This window comes from Nannospalax galili, unplaced genomic scaffold (assembly GCF_000622305.1).
Source record: "Nannospalax galili isolate Female #2095 unplaced genomic scaffold, S.galili_v1.0 scaffold668, whole genome shotgun sequence".
NCBI classification, from domain to species: Eukaryota; Metazoa; Chordata; class Mammalia; order Rodentia; family Spalacidae; genus Nannospalax; species Nannospalax galili.
The window spans coordinates 1578069-1582886 of NW_008358090.1; the positions used below are offsets into that span (position 1 = coordinate 1578069).

The window sequence follows — 4818 nt, forward strand, 5'->3', positions numbered from 1 at the left end:
GAACCATGGTACCCAGTCCAGTGTGGATTGAGGTAGAGACCACAGGCCAGGGTGCCCCAGTCTATGCTGTTCTAGGGAAAACAAAGTGACAGACCCTGAGGGTAGGGGCTGCCAAGGCATTTTGCACTACTGCACAAGTTCCATGGCCCTTCACCCCCAGTGCCACTTCCATGGTCGTGGCAACCCCTACCCACCCTACCCTACCCCTCCCAGTGATGTTGCATCCAACCTTGACAAGGTACCCGGGAGGCTGGCCAGCCTGGACTTGTTATCTTGTAGGCCTCTGTACTATAATCACTGACCATGAATTATGTCATCAATTATTATTGACAAGTATCACTACACAAAGGCTTGCCTCCTCCCCATTCTCCATTTAATTTCATCCCCTCTTGACCTTCAATTGCTTCTCTGCTAATTTCCATCCACCTGGGCCCAGCTTAGAACACCATACAGCCACCAAGCAGAGCCCAACATACTTGAGAAAGTTAGTAATCTGGCTCTGATCTACCTGGAGTCCTGTCCCAGGGCCCTGTAACACTGGAGCCTTCCAGACTCTATAGGGGCCTCAGCATGCCAGGCATAGAGCCAGCATTTATGAATTCCCTTCATTCTGATATGGACAAGGAAAGCAGTGGCCCAATCTAATGTTGGGAGGCAGTCAGCTTACCACTGCCTGCCCCCCAACCTATGGGGAGCTAGTACCAGGCAGGCACTCTGAGAGGTGTCCCCAGGCTGCACGCTGGCCAGGTAGTGCAGGGTGAGGTAGGGCAGGGTAGGGCAGGTCACCTGAGCAAACAGTTCCAAGGAAGCGCTGGGAACTAGGTCAACAGAGACTGGGGAGCCTAGGGAGGAAAAAAATCTCTGCATAGCCCTGCCTCTGCCTCTTAGGGATACTGACAGTTCCCCAAACCCACCCTGGCTAGACTGACACAGTGAGTGAAGTCCAGCCTCACTGATCCAGAGATCTTCATCTCTCCTCCCTGTTTAGACCACCCCCCACCACCAAAGAAGTACAGGCCAGGCACAAGCGCACAGACACCATGCTGGGGGCCTTAACTTGGGGGTGCTAGTGAGGGACAGAAGGATATATGCATGTACCCCATCAAGAGTGAGCCAGCTATGATGGCACATGCTTATAATCTCAGGACTTGGGTTCTGCGACAGAAAGGCAGAGCATTTGAAGCCAACCTGAGCTACTACACTATACAAGATCTTGTCTGGAGAGAGATAGACAGACACAGAGACAGCAGTGCCAAGCTCTTGACACCACTCATAACCAAAGCAGGGTTGGGTAAGTAACATGGGAAGAAACCTCCCCACTCTGTAGAACAAGACTCCAGGCAGAGCTGGTCTACAGAAGTCATAAAGGTATATATGTGCTTTCTAGATGACATAGTGAGCCAGTAACTTCCCTCCCCCATTTGACAGGCAGGTACTCTGAGACTGAGAAGGAACAGGAATTGCTAAGGGAGAGTGCTAGCCTTCTGCCCACATGAAAGGGGCCAGAGGTCTATGGGACTTCTGTTCCCAGGGCCCCTTCCCATAATACTCTATCTCACATAGCCAGGATCAATTTGGGAATGGCACCCAGCTATGCCAGGAAAGTTCAGTGAGACCTCAGGGTGCAACACAAAGGTTTGAGGACTAGCTCAAGTCTCCCCTTTCTCAAGAAGGAAGTCTCCTCTGCTGGACTTCATATGAGAACTGTGAGAGAAAACCTGATGCTGATGCTCAGAGACCACAAGTCCTGGGGCTCAGCAGTTAAGAACACTAAATGTTCTTGCTGAAGACCCAGGTTCAAATTCTAGCACCCACATGGCAGCTAACAACTGTCTGTAATTGCAGTTCCAGGGGATCCGACACTCTCTTCTGACCTCCGAGGGCACTCCATGACACAGGTGCACTTACACACATGCAGACAATACACACATACACATAAAATAATAAACAAAATATTTTTAAAAAAGAGACCGCGCCAGGTGTGGTGGTGCAGACCTTTAATCCCAGCACTTGGGAGGCAGAGGCAGGCGGATCTCTGAGTTCAAGGCCAGCCTGGTCTACATAGTGAGTTCCAGGACACTGGGGCTACAGGGGAGACCCTGTCTCAAAAAGACCAAAAAGACAAAAAAAAAAAACAAAAAAAAAAACTGCAAGTCCCTTTTTATATCACCTTTCCTTTTTTCCTCCCAGGGAAGTCAGGAGTCCCAAAACTTCTAGGCCCTCCCTTCCCAACTTTTTGTTTATTATTTTGGTTTGTTTTTGAGATTTATCTTATTCTGAGCTGGAGGGATGGCTCAGTGGTTAAGAGCACTTACTGCTCTTCCAGAGAACCTAGGTTTGGTTCCCAGAAACCACAATGGCTTAACTCCAGTTCCTTAACCCCAGGTCCAGAGGAACCTATGCCCTTTTCTGGCCTCTGCAGGCACAAGGCACATACATACATGCAGCCAAAACACTCATAAAATAATAAATAAAGTCTTGAGGCTGAAGAGATGGCTTAGCAGTTGGCTACTCTTGCAGAAGACCTGTGTTCAGTTCCCAGCACCTAAATGGCAGTCAACAACCATCTGTAACTCCAGTTCCAGGGGATCTGATGCCCTCTTCTGGCCTCTTCGGGCATTGTACAAACGTGGTACACTTACATACATGCAGGCAAAATACTCATACACATAAAATAATTTTAAAACTTAATAAAAATAAATAAAAAGCTTTTAATATTTATTTTATTTTTTAAATTATGTGCATGTGTGTGTGTGACTGTGTGAGGGTAGATGCATGTGTATACAGGTGCCTGTGGAAGCCAGAAGAGGGTGTCAGCTCCCCTGAAACTGGAGTGACAGGCAGTTATAAGCTGCCTAACCAGTATCAAACCTTAGGTTCTCTGCAAGAGCAATATGGGCTCTTAACCTTGGATCCATCTCTACAGCTGCCTATTGTTTCATTTTTTTGATACAGGATCTCATATATCCCAGGCTGGCCTGGAACTTGATATGTAGCTGAGGGTGGCCTTAAACTTTTCATCCTCCTGTCTCCATTTCCCAAGTGCTGGGATTACACGTGTATACCACCATGCCCACTTTCTTCAGTGCTGGGGACAAAACCCAGGGCTCTGTTTCATACTAGGCACATGCTGTACCAACTGAGCCACACACACCTCCAGCCTCCTTCCCATCTTTGACAGGCCCTGACCCTCAGTACCAAATGGCCAAGTAGCCCAGGCTTTTTCCTTCCCAGATTGGACACCTGGTCCTGAATGTCCCCTAAATCCCTTTCTCCTGCTAGAAGTCAAGACTGCTAGTCTTCTCTAAGACTTTTTCCAGAGGAAGTCAAAGGGGCAGAGAAAGCTCTAAATCAGGAGGCACCCCCCAGACCCCCTGAGAAAGAAGAAGGTGGGAACGCTGAAAAATGAGAACTTTCTAGGCTCTCTCTGACCCAAGTCCCTCTAAAACCTGATCTTTGGTATCAATTACCCTCTATGAATCCAGAAGCCTGGCTCAAGGAGCATGAAGCAAAGAGACCAGTATGTTTAGGAGGTGGGAACAGGCAGAGCAGAACTCTGAAAAGTTGCTCCATGAACCGTTCCTCCTACTGTACCCACCCCATCTGGTCTACATTTCCCTGAAGCTTCCAGTCAGCCCAGAGCTACAGCCCCTGCTTATCTTAGCCCCTCCAGCACCCCCACATCTATGTCCCACACCTAGCCTGGGCCAGACCCAAGGAGCCTGGGGGAAAATGGTTATGATACCCTTCTTTTCTTTCTTTTGCTTTTTTTTTCTAATGTGTATGAATGTATTGCCTGCATGTATGTGAGTGCACCCGTGTCATGCAATGCGCAGAGGTCAAAAGAGGGCTTTGGATCCCCCTGGAACTGGAGTTAAGGACGGTTCATAACCGCCATGTGGGTGCTGGGAATCGAACCTGAGTCCTCTGCAAGCGCAGTCAGTGCTCTTGAGCCATCTCTCCAGCCTGCTTTTTTTTTTTAATATATTTTATTTGTTATTTTTATTTTATGTGTATGAGTGTATTGCCTACATGTGAGTGCACCCATGTCGTACAATGCCATGGAGGTCAGAAGAGGGCTTCAGATTTCTCTGGTTTTGGAGTTAAAGGCAGTTCGTAGCCACCATGTGGGTGCTGGGAATCGAAACCGGGTCCTCTGGAAGAGCAGTCAGTGCTCCTAACCGCTGAGCAATCTCTCCAGCCCAGCTTTTTTTTTTTTTCTTTTTTTAAAGACAAGGTCTCACTTTGTATCTCTGGCTGGCCTTGAATTCACTAAATAGACCAGGCTGGCCTGGAACTCAGAAAAATCTGCCTACCTCTTCCTCATGCATGCTGTTCCCCCACCTGCACTCCTCCTTACCTCTTCCTGCTTTTCCAGAACGTAGATTCTGACATACACCCCAAACTAGAACCCTATGAATATAGTTCAGTTAATGTAGTACTTGCCTAGCATGCACAAAACCCTGAATTCAGCTGCATAAAAACCAGCCATGGTGGTGTACACCTGTTATCCCTGCACTCAGGAGGACCAGAAGTTCAAGATCATCCTTGGTCACACAAGAAGTTTGTAGCCAACCTGGGTTACATGAGACCCTGTCTCAAAAGCACCAATGAAACAAAGCCTAAGAAATGAGCTAACAGCTGGGCAGAGTGGTGCACACCTTGAATCCCAGCTCTTAGGAGGCAGAGACAGGCAGATCTCTGTGAGATTAAGATCAGCCTGGTCTACACTCAAAGTTCCAGGCCAGCTGTCTCAAAAAAAAAAAAAAAAAAAAAAAAAGAAAGAAAAAAAAAAGCAAAATGACAAGAAAGTGCATA

General features: G+C 47.7%; 1 protein-coding gene across 2 annotated transcripts in view; it reads right to left on the reverse strand.

The window, feature by feature from the left end:
- The window catches only part of Hs3st6 (heparan sulfate-glucosamine 3-sulfotransferase 6), a 17954-nt gene that overhangs the window by 1236 nt on the left and 11900 nt on the right, over positions 1 to 4818 (reverse strand). The gene's annotated exons all lie outside the window — the stretch shown is intronic.